Source organism: Anolis carolinensis, chromosome 5 (assembly GCF_035594765.1).
Source record: "Anolis carolinensis isolate JA03-04 chromosome 5, rAnoCar3.1.pri, whole genome shotgun sequence".
In the NCBI taxonomy this organism is placed as follows: Eukaryota; Metazoa; Chordata; class Lepidosauria; order Squamata; family Dactyloidae; genus Anolis; species Anolis carolinensis.
The window spans coordinates 174,309,154-174,328,183 of record NC_085845.1 but is presented as its reverse complement, the minus strand read 5'-3'; the positions used below and the strand labels follow the sequence as shown (position 1 = coordinate 174,328,183).

At 42.8% G+C, this 19,030-nt stretch overlaps 1 protein-coding gene across 11 annotated transcripts in view; it reads right to left on the bottom strand.

Annotated features, from left to right (window-relative positions):
• The window catches only part of elfn2 (extracellular leucine rich repeat and fibronectin type III domain containing 2), a 225,496-nt gene that overhangs the window by 50,105 nt on the left and 156,361 nt on the right, over positions 1–19,030 (bottom strand). For 2 of the 11 annotated variants that reach the window (XM_016993679.2, XM_016993681.2), the window contains exon 4: positions 9,308–9,419. The exons of 8 other annotated variants lie outside the window; for them this stretch is intronic. The gene's annotated coding sequence lies outside the window, so the exon portion shown is untranslated. Of the gene's footprint in view, positions 1–9,297; positions 9,420–19,030 lie in introns of all 11 variants that reach the window. One more of the 11 variants, XM_016993680.2, reaches the window with a different exon arrangement.

Below are 19,030 nucleotides of genomic sequence, written 5' to 3'. Positions count from 1 at the left end.
AATTTTTTAAAACAGTTATCAGTATGCTACAAGCCACTGATGTTTGGTACAAAACACACAATTCTCCTGCCTACCTTGTTATTTCAAAAACCACAAGAAAGCAGAAGGAAGATGCATGGGCCATAATGTGAGTCACGCTGTAGGCAATAGTCTCTATCCACCATCATGTGAGGACATACACCTGTAACTGTCAGGACCCTGCTACTAGAGCCTGGATGTGGCTCTGAGTTTCAGGGTCACTGACATTGATAAGACACCTGCGGCTCAGGACTCGGAGAAGAAACGGCTGCTGGACTTGGCGGGGAATTTGCGCGGGGTTTTGCTGAGCGGGAAGAGACTTTTCAAATGAGGGGGAGGGTATATAAAGGATGGTTGGCCGGAGCCTCCCATTCTTGGCTTTTTTGATGTTCATGTTTCCTACAGTAAAAGTTTCTGGTGATAACACAGAGAGTCTCGTGTGTTCATTCAGGAGCGGCTGTGGTGAGCTGACACAAAGCCAAGAATACGGACACCATCCCGCTGTAGCGGTGAGGTGTAACATGCAAGTGGAGGATGAAGAGCTCTTGGGCGCAGGAGGAGGAAGGTCGGAAAGGGCCACTCCCGAGCCGGACGCTGAGTTCCACCAGCTGGCGGCCCTGGCGTCATCCACCGCTTATGCCCAGCCAAATGGGGTAACCCAGAGGCGTGGAGTGGTGCGGGGAGACAGCACCGGAGGAGAGGAAGGCTCACCTTCCCCAGGCCCACAAAGGATGGTGTTTCTGGAGGAGAGGATGTCGGCGATGGAGACCACCCTGGCAGTGATGTCGAGGGCGATGGAGCGCCTGGCGTTTTTGGCGGAGCCAGAGAGAGGAAGGGAACTTCGGGCTGGCTCAATGTGGGACGTGAGCGTGGGAAGCAGCCAGGGCTTTGCAGACCTCCCAGCACCGAAGGGAAGGGAAATGCGAAAGGAGCCCGGCGCCCGGCCCAAGACCCAAACAAGCCTGACGCGGGTGGAGGAGAGTGACGACGAAGGGGAAAAACCTCCGAGAATCCCAGCTACGCTCCCAGCTGAGACCCTGGTGCCCCTGGCGAATGCCGGGCGTGGCACAGGGCCAAGAGAAGCAGCAGCGGGGCCCACTGGTCCGCAAGGGGGCTTGCGACGGGCGGAGAATTGGGGATTGCCACCACAGGGACCCCTACCGAGACGAGAGGAACTAAGGATCGAGTTTGGGGGAGAGTCCTCTGAACTGGATTTTTTCCTGACCACGGTGAGGGGCTATATGGAGGACAATGCTCACACTTTTAGAACGGAATCCAGCCGGATACGGGCCATTGGTGCAGTGTTGAAGAGGGGAGCGGCCAGCTGGTACGTTCAGCTGCACGCGCGGCGCGACCCATGTCTGGGGTCACTCCGACGCTTTATGGGGGCCCTGGAGACCCGTTTCCGAGATCCACTGGAGCAGATCCGGGCGAGGGAGAAGTTGAAGACCGTCTCCCAGGGGCAGAGGTCGGTATCTGAGTATGCGGAGGAGTTCCAATGCCTCGCCGAAAAGGTGCCGGAATGGTCTGCAGTAACAAAGATAGAACTCTTCAAAGAGGGTCTCAGGCGGGAGATCCTCTCCTGGGCGGTGCATCGTGATGAGCCTGACACACTGCGCGGATGGATTCAGCTGGCGGGGCGCGTCGAGACATCGCTGGCCCAGGCGAGGAGGCACCGAGGAGGGCTACAGCAGCGGCCGCAGATGAAAGAGGGGAGCCGGAAGGAGGGATCAACCCCAGCCGGGAGGAGAACGGAGCCGACAGGGAACGTGAGCGCCAGCAGGAGTGGCTGCTTCGTGTGCGGCCGGTTGGGCCACAGGGCTGCCGAGTGCTGGCAGAGAAAAGGGGAAGGCGGAGGCCAGCCCAAACCCAGAGCCGTGGCAGGAAAACACGCCGAGGAAGAACCACCGATGAGGCACCACTCGGGGGGGTTGGTAAGTCAGGACAAAGCTATGATAGTGGTCCCCATTCAGCTTGAAAATGGCAGCAAACAAGCAACCTGCAAAGCATTTGTGGATTGTGGATGTTCCAGGAACATCATCTCCCCTGAATTAGCCGAGGGATTGGGATGCGAAAGAACGAACCTAGAATCCCCAATAGCTTTTTCGCAGTTGGACGGATCCACAGCATCGGGATCGTTAGCTAAGTACAGTGCCGAAGATGTAAAGTGTAAGATAGGGAGTTGGGAAGGAAAGGTGTCATTTGTGATATCACAAATAGCCAGCTATAATGTTATACTAGGCATGCCGTGGCTGGGGCAGGCCAACCCGCAAATCAACTGGGAGGATAAGAGCATGATCTTCAGGATGAATTTGGAAGAAGGGAGCCAGGAAGTTGAGAGGGAGCCAGGGAAAAGGGGGGAGGAAGACTCTATCAGAATAGCAGAACTGGCAGATAAATTACCCCCAGAGTATCGGGATTTTGTGGACGTGTTTGATGAGAAGGAAGCAGACAATTTCCCACCGAAGCGGAGAGTTGAAGTGAAAATAGAGCTAGTCCCAGGAGCAGAGCTTCCCAAGGCAAAAATATACCCGATGTCAGCTAGGGAAAAGGAGGAACTGAGAAAATACATTGATAAAAACCTAGCGAGGGGTTTCATAGAGCCTTCAAATTCCCCTCTAGGGGCGCCTGTGTTGTTCAGGCGGAAAAAGGACCAAACGCTGAGGCTCTGCATTGACTACAGGGGCCTAAATGCAATCAGTACTGTAAATAAATACCCCCTACCCTTAGTGAAGGACTTGATCGCCCAGTTATCGGAAGGACAGATATTCACTAAATTGGACTTAATTGAGGCCTACCATAAATTGCAGATCAAACCAGAGGACAGGTGGAAGACGGCCTTCTCCTGCGCATTCGGATTATTCAATTATCGTGTGCTCCCCTTCGGTTTGTGCGGGGGAGGGGCCGCGTTCATGCAATTAATCAACGAAGTATTGCATCCATTGTTGTACAAGGGAGTCTTTATTTTTTTAGATGACATATTGATAATGTCTCGAACTAAGGAACAACACGTAGAACTAGTCAGGGAAGTCCTACAAAAGTTGAGGGAAGCGAAACTGTATGCGAAGCTTGCCAAGTGCGAGTTCAATAAAGACCAGATAGACTTTCTGGGATATAGGATTTCCTCCCAGGGAGTGGCGATGGACCCTGCGAAGGTGGAAGACGTGAGGGGGTGGGAAGCCCCCAAAACACGGAAGCAGCTGCAATCCTTCCTAGGGTTCGCAAACTTCTATAGAACATTTATCAAGGACTTTGCGCGCCTCACTTTGCCATTAACGGATTTGTTAAAAACTAAAGGCAGGGGAGAAACAGCCAAAGTGAAGGCCCCAGGGGCCAAACTGACATGGACAATAGAATGCCAGGAAGCTTTCGAAGCCCTTAAAAAGCGTTTTACTGAGGAACCTGTCCTACAGCACCCTGATATGTCTAAGGCCTTTGTACTACATTGCGATGCGTCAGACCGGGCATATGGGGCAGTTCTGCTGCAGAAAGACGAGGGGGGGAACCTGAAGCCATGTGGCTATCTGTCAAAAAAGTTTAGCGATACAGAAAAAAACTGGCCGATTTGGGAGAGAGAAGCCTTAGCGATTCTAAAAGCACTAGAGTGCTGGAGACACTTTCTGGAAGGAAGTGGAACACCGTTTGAGGTGTGGACTGATCATAGAAATTTACAGTATCTAAGATCCCCTCGTAAACTATCAGCGAAGCAAATTAGATGGGCCCAATATTTCAGCCGTTTTGATTTCAGACTCAGATTCTTCCAGGGGAAACATAACATACTCGCTGACGCTCTCTCTCGGATGCCTCAGCACGGGGGAGGAATTCAGGAATCTGAAGGGAGCCTGTTCCTAGATAAGCAGTGGGGCCTGGCAGTACTAACTCGAGCACAAGCGGCCAAAGAAAACAAACGTACTGCCATTTCCACGGGGGGAGGAGAAATATGGGAGGAAGAGTTGAAGCGAGCGTATGGAATGGACAAATGGTTACAAACTAACAAGGAAAAGGGAGAATTGTGTGGGGATTTGGTGTTTGTAAATAAGAAATTGTATATTCCTGAATGTTTAAGACGAGAAATGTTAAGGAAGTGCCACGATAACAAGGGTGCGGGTCATCTAGGCCCCACCCGGACTATTAAACTGTTGGCCAAACAATGCTGGTGGCCCGGAATGAGGAAAGACGCCAGGGGGTACGTCACGCAGTGTGAATTATGTGCAGAGGGAAAAACACCACCGGGGAAGCCCCAGGGGCTATTGCAGAAGGTGGTGGAGCCCATGAGGCCATGGGAATGCGTGGCCATGGATTTTGTAGGCGAACTACCCCCCAGCAGAGGCCACAGATACATTTGGACAATATTGGACCTATTCTCAAAACAGGCACACTTTGTGGCCCTGCCGAAACTCCCCTCAGCTGAAAAACTTGCTGATTTGTATGTGAAGCATGTATATCGCCTACATGGGTGTCCCGACAAAATAATTAGCGACCGGGGAGTCCAATTTACTGCAAAATTTTGGGGAAAATTCTTACAGCTGTTAGGAGCAGAAAGGAACCTGAGCTCGGCTTTTCATCCCGCAACCAACGGGGGAGTCGAACGCACCCAACAAACACTGTGCCAATTCTTGAGGATGTACACCAATTATAGACAGGATGATTGGGCGGACCTTCTACCATTTGCTGAGATGGCTTTTAACGGGGCCGTACATTCGGCCACAGGTCGTGCCCCATTCGAAATAGTATACGGACAGGAGGTGGCACCTTTCCCCAGGCTACCCGAGTGGAAGGAAGGAGAGGGCCAGACCGACAAGGAATGGCCGGCCAAAATTAAGCAAGGGTGGCAGACCGTGGTGGAGGCATTGCGGGAAACACAAAAGAAGTACAAGCTCTTTGCCGATCGTAGGCGCCGAGAGGGGGACAAATTGGGCGAAGGGGATCTGGTTTGGCTGAGCACAAAAAACCTGAAATTGGGGTTCCCATCTAAAAAATTGGCTCCACGCTATATAGGGCCGTTCAGGGTAGCAAAAAGAATAAACGAAGTGACCTATGAGCTAAGGCTACCCAAGGACCTAGGAAAGGTACACCCGGTATTCCATTGCAGCCTGTTAAAAAAGTATAAAGGAACTCTGGACAGCGGAGAACAATAGTTGTGTTTAATCTTTTCCTTCCAGGACGAAGGGGAGGAGGACGCCATGTCAGGACCCTGCTACTAGAGCCTGGATGTGGCTCTGAGTTTCAGGGTCACTGACATTGATAAGACACCTGCGGCTCAGGACTCGGAGAAGAAACGGCTGCTGGACTTGGCGGGGAATTTGCGCGGGGTTTTGCTGAGCGGGAAGAGACTTTTCAAATGAGGGGGAGGGTATATAAAGGATGGTTGGCCGGAGCCTCCCATTCTTGGCTTTTTTGATGTTCATGTTTCCTACAGTAAAAGTTTCTGGTGATAACACAGAGAGTCTCGTGTGTTCATTCAGGAGCGGCTGTGGTGAGCTGACATGTAACTATAAAAATTACTTTCAAAATAATTGTAGGTATTTTACATACAGTACAAGAGTGCTTTCCTCTTAAGTTGTAGTTCTCATACAATGCAGTTGCTGCCTTTTAATAAGAATTACAGGTAATTCGTTATCTATAATTAGTTGCTTCCACTCACGACAAGAAAAGCTATAGGTCCAAAATTCTGTGTGCTGAATTCTTTGCATTATCTGCTATCATACCGTATGTTTCTGCCTTAGAACAAGACAGATCGTTGGTACGTCTCAGGACTTAGAAGAATTAAAAGTGTGGGCGGCTTATTCCAAGCAAGAGGGGAAATGACTTTACATTTTGCTTTTAACATAAGAAGGGCCGCGCTCATTAAATTTTTGGCATAATGAATAGTGAAGTTTGGCTCCTTATTTTCTTCTTCCCCTTATCTCAGATCAGTGATTAGAGACGAGAAGATATTTTAAGCACAGGAAGATTTTGCAGTATATGTTCTGTTTTGACAGTCTAGAAAGTTTTGCATGGACAAGAGCTCTGGTGTGCAAAGTTATTACTTTGAAAATTAAAAAAAGCTGCATAATATAATGATTCGCATAGTTATCGAATATATCAACTACAAATGGTAGGAATAGTAAATTCTTTAAAACAACTTCCATTTTTAAAGTGAATGTTCCAAATTTAGCTCCATCTAGCCCAAAACTGTGTGCTTTAATAGGTGGCAGCTTTTCAAAATATCACGTAGAGATCCTTACAGTAGCTTAAGTTGTTTTAAAGAAATGCCAGAGGTTTAATCCAGGGCATGTCTTGGAGTGTTGAGCTGTGGCTCCTTCCTATACAATGGATAGAAATCACTAAAATCTACAAAACATGCATTATGTATAACACTATTAGAGATCCTGAGGCTTGAACCAGGGATGTCATATCTTCAGTAAGAATCGATGGATGTCAATACTGGTTGGGGATTACATAGCCAGAGCAGTGAGCAAGCAGTCTCCATAGGAGATCTAGCCAAGCCATTTGCATTTTTGAGCTAATGGGCATCAGATTATTAACATTCCATCCCTTTTCCTATATTGTTCACTGCCAATGTTTTTTTCTCTCTATTGTTACTTTGCTGCCCTTCCTCATATGTATTAGCTCTTTCTGAATTAACTCAACATGTGATCCCAGGCAACCAGGGATCATGGTGAATAAGATGATCTTACAATATTGTATAGCAGCCAATCTGATTTAGTGGCATAGAGAAGACTGAAAGTAAGAGAGGGGTGTCAGAGTTGATGAATGAGAACCAAGCCAATATATTACCAACATCAAGCATAATTTCTATGCAGTATATAGGAGTGTAACCAGGAGAACACCACAAAAAGTTCAAGGGGCAAATACAGAGGTATCTGTTATATAAAGCAAGATAGTCTCTACTGGGTCATCTCATCATGTAATCTGATTCCTTAGCTTGGCCCTATGAGCTAAAACTGTTTAAGGAAAATTGATAATATTTTTGACTCTGGTTGGCATATAGAAATATTTTAATAAAATAACATTTCATCGCTTCAGTTTGTGTGATGCCAGACATTCTAAAGCAGTTGAAGTACTTACTATTATAGCCCTTCTTCCACCATTCCTTCAAAAACAGTATCTTAGGATTTAACTATTCGCTACTTGAATTCTCAAAATTAGATGCAAATATTTTTTATCAATTTCTTCTTTCCACTGCGAAAATGCCTTTGGAAATTCACATGGAACAATAACAAAGGAAAGATCAACTTTAAAATGGTAGAAGCACAAAGTTGTGGCACAATGGTAGAAGCACAAAGTTGTGGTAAGGAAGCACAAAGCACAAAGTAAAGAGGCAGAAGCATTATTTTCTTCATTCTGTACTCATTGCCCCTATACTATATTGCCCCTGGTGGCACAGTGTGTTAAAGCGCTGAGCTGCTGAACTTGCAGACCAAAAAGTCCCAGGTTCAAATCCCGGGAGGGAATGAGCGCCCGCTGTCAGCCCCAGCTCCTCCCAATCTAGCAATTTGAAAATATGCAAATATGAGTAGATCAATAGGTACCGCTCTGGTGGGAAGGTAACGGCGCTCCATGCAGTCATGCCAGCCACATGACCTTGGAGATGTCTATGGACAACGCCGGCTCTTCGGCTTAGAAATGGAGATGAACACCAACCCCTAGAGTAGGTCATGACTGGACTTAACGTCAGGGAAACCTTTACCTTTACTTAAACTCATTGTAGCCTCTCTCTTTCCTGCTCTCCTCCCTCCCTCTCTCTTCTTGAAACTAATCATATCAGGAATAAAAACCACACAAAATCAACTAATCCAAAGTTCCTCAAAGTTGACAAGAGCAAAGCAGACAGCTATCTCCCAAAGCAGACAAGAGCATGAGGCATGAAAGCTGCTCCCTTGAAGCCCTGTACTCTCTTGCTAGTACTCCCTCACATACTAGCACCTAACTCAAACACACTGCTTGTATGTCAAAGCAAAACACGGACCAAGCAACTCAAAACACTCTTAAGTTGAGGTTCCATTTATACAGTAGAGTCTCACTTATCCAACATAAATGGGCCGGCAGAATGTTGGATAAGCGAATATGTTGGATAATAAGGAGGGATTAAGGAAAAGCCTATTAAACATCAAATTAGGTTATGATTTTACAAATTATGCACCAAAACATCATGTTATACAACAAATTTGACAGAAAAAGTAGTTCAATACGCAGTAATGCTATGTAATAATTACTGTATTTACGAATTTAGCACCAAAATATCACGCTATATTGAAAACATTGACTACAAAAATGCGTTGGATAATCCAGACCATTGGATAAGCGAAGATTCTACTGTATTTTGAAGTGTTAAAATAATAGGTGTTGCCAGTTTAATTCAGCCATCTTTATAAAGATGAGCCAAATATGCAATAGAACCATTCCTACAAGGACTAAGTTGTTCATGGTAAATTAACCATCCAATACAGAAAAGGGTAAACAATTAATCTCCCTCAGATAAAAAAAGTATTTAAGAGCAGTTAGATTTGCCCAGGTATCCAGTAAAGCTCCCCCACAGAAGCAAAACACAAAAACAGACTGTAGAGAACAAGCCCTCTGGGTAGTAGTACTTAATGTTAGTATCAATGATCCAACAAACAAGATGTTTTGCCTGGTGACAGACCACAGCAAGCAAAAGGTTTAGAGTCAAATCTAAAGGCTGAAATGTATTATTTAAGTTTTTACATGGTGTAGTGGTTTGAGCATTTGACTATGACTCTGGAAACCAGGTTTTAATCCTCCACTTAGCCATGAAAACCTACTGGGTGACCTTGAGAGAGTCATCTACTTTCAGCCCCAGATAAGCCCCATGACAGATTTGCCTTAGAGTTACCATACGTTTGAAATGACTTGAAGGCACACAGTGAAAACAACAAACTAAAAAGCCAGCATTTCATAGTAGTTTGAGTGTTAGAGTATTTGTATATCTATTTAAAGTATATCTGTATCACCTCCCATCTCATAAGGACTGAAGCGATGAACAAATAAAAACTTATTAAAACATGCTAAGCTGATTTGAACCAGTGACCCATGGTTCTTTACATACATACATTCATCACTAGAAGAGGCCTCTGGGTGTCCAGAGTTTGAATCCTGTTTGGCCAGAGAAACCTAGTGAGTGACCTTGGCAATTAACTTTCTCTTAGACTTCAAGAAAGGCAATGGGAAACTTTCTCTGAATAAAGAAAGAAAAGCAAGAAAACCTCCATAGTTTGGAGATAACTTGATGATACAAAACATCAACCCATACATTACCATAAATTACCATGTAGGAAATATAGAATTCCCATAGATGCATCAGGAAGTATAAGCTTCTGCTGGATGAGAGTTGTCCCCACCATCCTTTTTGAGCTGCTCCTCTGAACCAACAGCTGCACCTATAGAATTTGGCCAATGCAAATGGACAGGAATGTTGTTTTAGATAATTGTTTAAAACTTTCTCAGGATTCTTCATATTTGGGATGGAAAGAAGTTGATATGTAATCTATCTGAATGCAAGAAAAACCGAAACTGACAGATTTTTCCTTCCCTATTACACACACTTCGTTAATTCAGTAATATCATCAGCTCTGGGCTTTGTGCTATCCTGTTCACTCAGTGGTTTCCAAATTGGTGATTCATATCCCTCCTCTGTTCTCCACTTCTGAAAGTCTTTTCTGTTCATTGACACAGTGTTATTCATTTCCCTTCTTTAGCTAGACATGGAAGCACATTATCTTCCACCACCATTCAAGAAACTGACTCTCAGGACTGCCTGCTCTATACAGGAGTGGTGATTGTGTGACCTATGGAACAGATGTGACCCCAACTCCCTTGCAAGAAATTCAGTCCCACAAAATATTATTTCAACCAACCTCATACCTACCTAACTCACTGTATTTTAAAAGTACTTTTATAGAAAAAAAATTGAAAGATGTACAGTCAATTTTCCACATTTTCAGTTAACTTTTGAGGAGTTGATTATTCATATATTTGATCTAAAAGGTTCTCTCTTGGAATCTCTAGGTTCTTCACTTGTGATCCTATAGTCAACTTCCTCAAATCATTCTGGGTAAATTAATGATTTCAAAAGAGGGAACACCTTTTTGGAAATCTCCAGGTCCTCTAATGAAACCCTACAGTCATCTTTGAGTGGAGCATGACCACTGAGTTGCACTAGATTTGATTCATATTTTGAAATTCACTAGGCTTTACCTTTTATATCCCATTCTGAAATAAAGTTTATAATGAATCATTAATTAACTAAATTTGAGTCACTGGTATTTCAAAGCAACTCTGGAGTTGCTGCATTAACATCAAAAATCTATTATAGTTGTGACTGACAATACTTATGTTAATGTAATGGGTTCAAAATTGGTCTGGGAAAAAGTATAGAGTTGATAATAGAATATAATTTATGGTCCTCATTATGGAAAGTCTCTCCGTTAAAATTAATTTCAGCTAAAACACATGAACAATGTTTTAAAATGATTTATCGATGATGCATTACTCTTCTAAAACTCAGTTATATAAATGAGCAAATATCTGCTGAACGCTGGAGAAACTGTAAGGCTATGGGCACTTTCTTTCACATGTGATGGTGTTCTCTAGGAGTCCAAAGATTTTGAGTGGAGGGTTTCAATCACATGGAAGAAATTACAAATCAAAAAATTACACATTCACCAGCATTGGGTTTACTCTCTTTGTAGACAAAAGAAAATCAGAATCTTATTAGTATAAAACTGGGATCATTTTTTGACTAGACATATAGTGATTGCTCTAAAATGATACAAACAGCTCATGACTCAAGAAATGAACTACATAATGACTACGTTATTGCAGATTGGTTTCCATTTACAGTACGGCTCTTGTATCCACGAGGACTATGTTCCTAAGCTTACTCCGGAAACATGAATAACAGGCAACCCTATTGAAATGAACTGCTGGAAGTTACCATAAAGTCATCATTGTGGTCCAAGCAAATTGACTAGGTCCTCCAGATCAACTTATGATAACTTCCAATGGAACAACCTCAAGGTCGCCACTACTGCTATTTGAGATCCTTGTAATAGGAGAAGCCATTAACTTTTCATTTAATGGGAGAAACAGTGTGGTTTAGTGGCTTGGGTGCTGAACTAGGACTCTGAAGACCAAAGTTTGCATTCCTGCTTGACCATGGAAACCCACTGGGTGACCTTACGCAACTCACACACTCTCAGCTTCAGAAGACAGCCATTGGAAAACTCCACTGAACAAATCTTGCTAAGAAAACTCCATAATATGTTTGCCTTAAAGTCATAATGAGTCAGAAACCATTTGAAGACAAACAACAACAGAAATTGAACCCGGAACCTTTTTTATGCTCAACCATGGTTCTGTTGTATTGGACCAGCTGACTAATCCATTGTCTGAAAAAGGAGATAGAACACTATAGTCATATGCTAACTTCAATCAAATTTCAAAATTATTTTGGAAATTAAAAGGCTATGCCTCCCTTCAACTGGCTCTTTCCAAGTGTGCTAGACTGCAAAAGGCCATTGAGCTTCTGGTTGATGATTATGGGAGTTGTATTCCAGCACAAATGGATAGAACAGATTTATTTACAAAAAGAATATACACCCACATGGTTCACAACGTCCAAAGGAAAATGATGATGTATTCTGGAATATTTGTCTTTGACATTAGCTACAATCTATATAAATAAAAATGTTCTGATAGTTTTCCCCTTAACTTAAACAACAAAACTACACAACCCAAACACGCCAAATTTGGCCACAAAAGACATGGTCATCCGATCCGTGTTTTTACATCAAAAAAACAAGAAAAATAAAGTCCTAATTAGAGGGAGGTGAATAACTGTTTTTCCCCATTGCTGCCAGTTAGAAGGCTAAGCTCCACCCACTTTGTCTCCTAGCAACCCACTCAGCCATTTAATGGTGCCCAGGGCCTCTTCAATCAGGCCTGATCCACACTGCCTATAAAATACAGATTATCTGATTTGAACTGGATTATATGGCAGTGTAGACTCAAGGCCCTTCCACACAGCTAATATTACCCATTTATAATCTTATATTATCTGCTTTGAACTGGATTATCTTGAGTCCACACTGCCATATAATCCACTTCAGTGTGCATTTTATACAGCTGTGTAGAAGGGGCCTCATTTAATCCAATTCTAAGCAGATAATATAAGATTATAAATGTACAGTAGAGTCTCACTTATCCAACATAAACGGGCCGGCAGAATGTTGGATAAGCGAATATGTTGGATAATAAGAAGGGATTAAGGAAAAGTCTATTAAACGTCAAATTACATTATAATTTTACAAATTAAGCACCAAAACATCATGTTATACTACTAATTTGACAGAAAAAGTAGTTCAATGCATGGTGATGCTATGTAGTAATTACTTTATTTACGAATTTAGCACCAAGACATCACAATGTAATGAAAACATTGACTACAAAAACACTGACTACTAAAAGGCCGACTGCGTTGGATAATCCAGAACATTGGATAAGCGAATGTTGGATAAGTGAGACTCTACTATAATATGAAATAATTACTGTGGTAGAATAATACAGAACAATATAATCTCTAAAACCAGGACAGTAAATAAAGAGCAACATTCTGAAAGCAGGGCAATTGGGAATTCCAGAAAGGAAACCATCAGGGCCAGCTAACACTTCCCAACAAAGGATTCTCCCAGGCAGGAAGCAAACAGACTTTGAAGCTGCAAGGCCATTAAATGCTAATCAAGGTGGCTAATTGCAGCATTCATACCTGCCACACTGAGACTATTAATTGCTATTCAAACTGGCCAACCAAGGATTCCACAAGGTAGAAAACGGCCAGGCTTGCAAGCAGCAAGGCTATTCAGAAATCACAAGGCTACTCTGTCACATACAACCAGGCCTTGAAAGGATGCCCTATGTAGAAAGCGGCCAACTTTTAAGCTGCAAGACTATTCAGTGCAGTTCAAACTGGCCAAACAAGGATTCCCCTACTAAGGAAGTAGCCAGGCTTCAAAGCGGCTCTTTGATTGAGGGTGCTACTCCAGCTACTCCAGAAAACGGCCAGGCTTTGAGGCTGCAAGGCTATTCACTGCTATTCCACCTGGCCAACAAATGATTCCCATAAGCCACAGCAACGCGTGGCCAGGCAAAGCTAGTCAATTTCTAAAAGCCAGAAGACACAAGGTAGATCAGGAGAACATATATCAGTGTATTGCAGACTAGACAACTCAGTTCCTCCACATGTTGCTGGGCTGTACTTTCCATCAGTTCTAGCAACCTTAGCCAATGATGAAAGATTTGGATAGTTTCAGTCCACCTATTATGGAAAGTCATGAAAGCTTTTGGTGGCCAATGAATATGTCATTGTAAGAGACACTTTCATTTGGATTTTTCCTAAGATGGTCTGGAAATGTGCAGTAAAAAAACAACATGGGTCATTCCTTCTGACCCAGCACAAGAATGACATTTACATAGGAAGGCATCAAATAACACATTCTCTCTACCCCCCCCCCCCCCACCCTACTCCATCCCCATAGGTTTTCTATCATATATTACAAGGTGGTATAGAGGGAAAATAAAGGATATGGCTCCCATGTTACCAGCTTTAAAATGTAACAGTTTTGGATTACAACTCCCAGTTTCTTCCAATTACTATGCCAGATGTGGAGTTCTGGAAGATACAATCTGAATTTTATTTTTCATGCAGTGTGCACTAGTTCTAAAAACTAAAATAATGTACATTGGTTCTCAAAATCTAAAGCAAATCTTCACCCACATAGAACTTTGCAGTAGTACTGAGCCACAAAGTCTATCATCCCAATTTTTAAAACACAACACCGTCCCACTAGAAATCCCACCCGACAATGGCAGATGCTGGCTCTTAGTCAATGGGTGGTGAATCCTCTTCAGATTTTAATCTAGGCAAGAAGGAAGCTCTTCAAAGTGTGAAACAATTTCCACTGTCATCTTGTCAGGGCAATAAAAAGGTTTGTGTTTGCCCTGATGACAGTAGTGATGAGACCAAACCAGCCCTCCTTGGTTGGGAGCTCTAAAGCAGCCTATTCCAACCTGATGAACAGAAGTGTTATGTTGCCTGGGAATAACAGGGCTTGTAGCCCACACCTAAGTGATCACCAGATTGAGAGAAGCTGCCCAATAGCTGTGATGTCCTATGTTGTAAAGTCTGTAGCTGGTAGGGTGTTTTTAGGACATTTTAAGAACTGTGAGAATAGTTGCTACAGCTTCTTTATTCTTGCAGTCATGCTGTTAGTACGCTGACAATGACTTCAGCCTAGTTCTTGAGGTCATCTATGCCAAGTTATTAATTTATAGCAGGCTGCTATTTCTTGAAGAATACAAACAAGAGCCTGAAATGGAAATGGCAGCTTAAAACCATTTGTAATGCAGCAATAAATGGAAGGAAATGGAGATGGACGTTAAGTGTCTGTGAGGTTAGGGAGAAAATGAAAACTCTCTGAATGTACTCAAGGGTTAGACATAAAAAGCATCAGAGAAGGCAGATCTTATTTTATTTATTTCAACCAAATGTTATTAGCAAGACAGACATGACTCACACCTAGTGTTCCTAGGTCAGGTCCACCCAAAATTCTGGGATTTCAGAGCCAAAACCTTAGTGCCAAAACACATGTGCTGTACAAGAGGTGGGCTCTGATGATATTATGTGAGTAATGTTACAAGAATGATATTCCTTCCATGTGCATGATACATTTATCATCAACCACAACTGTACAGAGTATGTCATACCAATGATAAAAGGGGGTTTTTAAACCACCATATGGGTCCTTTCACAGTACACAGTTATAGCACTATGTTTTCAATTTAATTACCACGGCCCCAGCTTAAGCCACCCCGTGTTCCTTCGGGGAGATGGGGCGAGATATAGATAAAGTTTATTTATTTATTTAAGGGAGTCTGAAATTTACAGTTTGAAGTGGGGCATTTAGAATTATCAGTCGGAAACTCCAGTCCTACCAATTTACAAACTCAATATCCCTTAGGAAGCAGCCAGAACAATTAAGGAAGAATCATAGAGCTACAATTGTCGGCTGTATGTCGAAGCAATTAGGAAAATATGAGCCATATGCATACACTATTCCTGAGGATCAAAGAAAATGGCTCTGAACCTGAGATCTCACAAGACTACTATCACTTCAGAACTGATATGTTGCATGAGGAACCAGCAGGCTACCGGCCAAATCTGGCCCACAAACACATGCTCTTTGTCAGAGTTTCTTGACACTTGGGAAACCCATTTTTCATCACTCACTCAAATAGCTTTGAAAGTTCCTTCTGTTCCTAGTCACCAGTCTTAATATACTTTTTATCTTTAAAAAGGCAGCCTGCACAGAGTGGTGGTTTTAGCATTAGGAATAGGATTATGGGGAACCAGGGTTCAAACTCCGCTTCACCATGTAACACATGAAGCCCCTCTGACTTTCCATCCATGATAGGTTTGCCTCAAGGTCAAAAATGACTTGAAAGCAAAAAACAACAACAACAACAATCCATTAAAGTGGACAACAGATCCCTTCAAGCAGAGTCAGATGGGTGCTTTCATAGAATCATAGAGTTGGAAGAGACCTCATGGGCCATCCAGTCCAAACCCCTGCCAAGAAGCAGGAAAATTGCAAAATATGTAACAATAACCATTCTTCTATAAAGCCAGAAACAAGATCATCCTTTCTGCAGCTTACATGCACTGCAAAATTAGAATAATAGGTGTCTGAGCTCTGAGTTATACTGTGTGCTATTTCTACCAGTGTCAGGGGTTGATAATTGTTGGCTAAGCAGGTGTTTAGACTACAGTTTGCAGAATCCTTTGTCACTCACCATATCAAATGTGGGTGGTGGCAGTTTGAGACCAAAATTTATTGAAGAGTCAAAGTTTTCCCACCCTTGATCTATGCAACAGGTCCTCAAACAAGCACTGTGGAATGTTACAAGACAGATATTCTTCAGAATCTCCCCCACCCCAGAATTGCATTTAAATCAAGCCACTGATTAAGCAAATGAGAGATTTTATAGTTATAACTGAATTTTTCAAAGCTTTTTCCCAAAAGATCTAGAATTCTTGTAAAACAAATTTACGACAACATGACCCTTGTATCCAAGAGGGATACATTTCCAAAGTTATTACGGAAACAGGGATCCATGGATAATAACTGAAATTAACAAATTCTATTGAAAGGAATGCTTTCTCATGGAAGTTACCATAAAGTCACCTTCGGGGACCTAGAAAATACCTAAATATATATTCTGTCTAGGAATTTTCTAGATCCCTCAGGGCAATTCTATCATAGCCTCCACCAGAAGCATACTATAGAACCACCTGGAGAATATAGAAAATTGCCAAAGAGGACATATTTTGTCAGATACACAGATAGAAGAAACCATGGGTACTAGTTCTGCAGGTACAAGATTAACATTGTATGCACAAAGAAGAAAACTAAGTTTTCAGACACATGCATTATGCACAATTGTATTAACTTGTTTTCTTTTCACAATTCATTATGGTTCCAAAAAATAACATTTTTGAAAAGTCAGGGGTTCTGCCAAAGGCTGGATGCTGACAAGAGATGACTCATTGAAAATGAAGAAAAGCAGGATGCAATGGCAGGCATAATACATGCTTAAGTTCAGAGAAAGAGGAGGGGACAAGTACAGCATTAAGGAATAATTGCCCTCAACGGTTAGACATTCCATACAAACAACCTCTGGCATTTGTGTCTGGAACAGAGACACAGTCTAGAATTCTGTTTCTGCATGCAAGTTTCTGCATGACAGGGCCACAAAATTCACTCCAATAAGGAAATGTTTTATGTATGTCTTCCTGGAAATGTTCAACTGATAAGAATGGAGCTGTCATATATAGTTAGTCCTTCACGCCCAAAGATTCTGTACCAATGGATTCAATCAACCACAGATCAAAAATATTTGGGGGGGGGGGGAATGTGATCTCACAAATGGACCATGTCAGAAGCTGTTGTGAAGCAACCACTGAGGTGGGGCGGGGTGGAAGTAAGAGGGTGAAAGAAAGGAAAGGAATAAGAGAGAGGGCTGCCTGGAATGGTAAATTGAAGCAAGAGCCTGGGGAGCCACCTTGCAGTCTCTTCCCTTTTGCAGTTTCTCAAGTCACTTCTGACACAAAAAAGCCCTTTGCTGGGTGGGGACAAGAGCAAATCTGTGAGTTTTTGAATCTGTGAGAGTGTGTGCTGGAACCAGTCTCCTGTGGATAACAAGGTCCAACTGTTAGTAGCAAAGTGCTAGGTTCACCTTAGATTCCTTTTGTTTGCAATAGATTGCAGGGTCTAGACCAGCAAGGGGTAATCATGCCACTTCAGATGTTGAAGGATTACTACTACTGTTAGCCCTGGCTAAACCCCTGCCATGATTCAGACTATTGCTTACAACTGTGTTCCTCGATCTTTGCTGCACATGCTTTGGATTTTAGCTCCAACACCTGTGCCCACTGCAAAAGATGAAATCCATGGTTTCAAGCAGAGCTGACCAAAATGCAGCCCTGCAGTAATATAATAGTATCTGGAGGGCTAGACTTTATCCATGGTGTAGATAAGAAGTTTTTACTTTCCATTGTAAGAACAGCATGTTGTACAGTGAATTTGCAAAGCTTTGCTCCGCAGACAACAGTTACCTGCCAAGTTTTAAACCATAAACCATCCACTCTTTTTCCCTTTGGGGGAGGAGGCACTCTTCTCATTGCCATTTTGAATATTCATTGCAATTGATTCATCCTTCTTTAGAAAATATCACTAATACCTTCTTCTCCTGTTCTCCTTAGCAGACACACAGTCAATAATTGCAACTTTTTGCACTTAAGAGTCCAATGATCCATAAATCATTGTTGTTTTATTTCCTGAATTACACTTAAACTGTTGAATGTTCTTTCAAGAAGGAGGGCTGGGCAACAGCACTTATGGTGTTGAAATGGAGGAACAATGATGCGAAATGCACTGGTGTCCAGGTCTCCAGGGGTGTAATGTGTGCACAGTAATGGCCAGAAACATGAATCACCATTAAAAATGACAAGTCCTCTCCCGTGTTTATTCTCCTAGCAGTCGTTTCAACAATAAGATCTGTTTTACAAGTCGAAATGAGATTCTATTCTCCCTCCCAGCTGCCAGCACAGCAACTGAAAACTGAAATTTACACATCATCAGCAACAATACAGATTGGGGTGGTCCTGCTGCTTTTAAGGAAAGGTGTAACTGAGGGGTGTGTGTTTGCTCTTTTGCTGTGTGCTCATGTAGGCAAGGCTTTGAGAAGGCCCAGGAGGAGGGAGGTATTTTAAAGAGTTTTGATCTTAAGTGTAAACCAAGCAGGTGGCATTCAAATGACCAAGCAACAGATGGGGCAAACAATCAGTGACCTGGTTGGACAGCTTGGACTCAGCAAGAAATGAGAACATTTTCTCTTTATCATTAGTTCAGCATGGGCAAGGAGTCAAAGTGTATACACAAGAGAGAAAATGCAATGTGAAAAAGGAGGAGAAAGCATTATTTTTTTAAAATAAAACATTCACAGGCAAATGCATTTATCCTCATCTCCCGAGTCAGCTATCTTACTGTTTTCCTTATTTTGTCTGTCAGTCTTCACACTCAACTTCCTTCCTTTCCTTCTCTCTCATCTGAGTGATGAGTAAACAAGTCTAGCTGTTCACTTGATGACCACTTAATTTGTTTCTTGCATCACTGGGCTACCTGTAGCAGAGAGAATGTATGCTTGAAATTTGACAGTGCTGTGTACACCATTAAGAGGTTGGAGGTTTGGAGATTTCTACAGAGTCACAGACCCAGGGAGAGAGAGGGCTTCCTATAAAATGAAAGAGATGGTAGAAGGATTGAAAAGCAGAAAATATGTGAGTTTGGATCATTCACTTATGCCAAACATGGAATGGTGGTGGTGGGGTAAATACTGAGGGGAAGAGGCTTGTTGGTAACTGAGATATTATCTT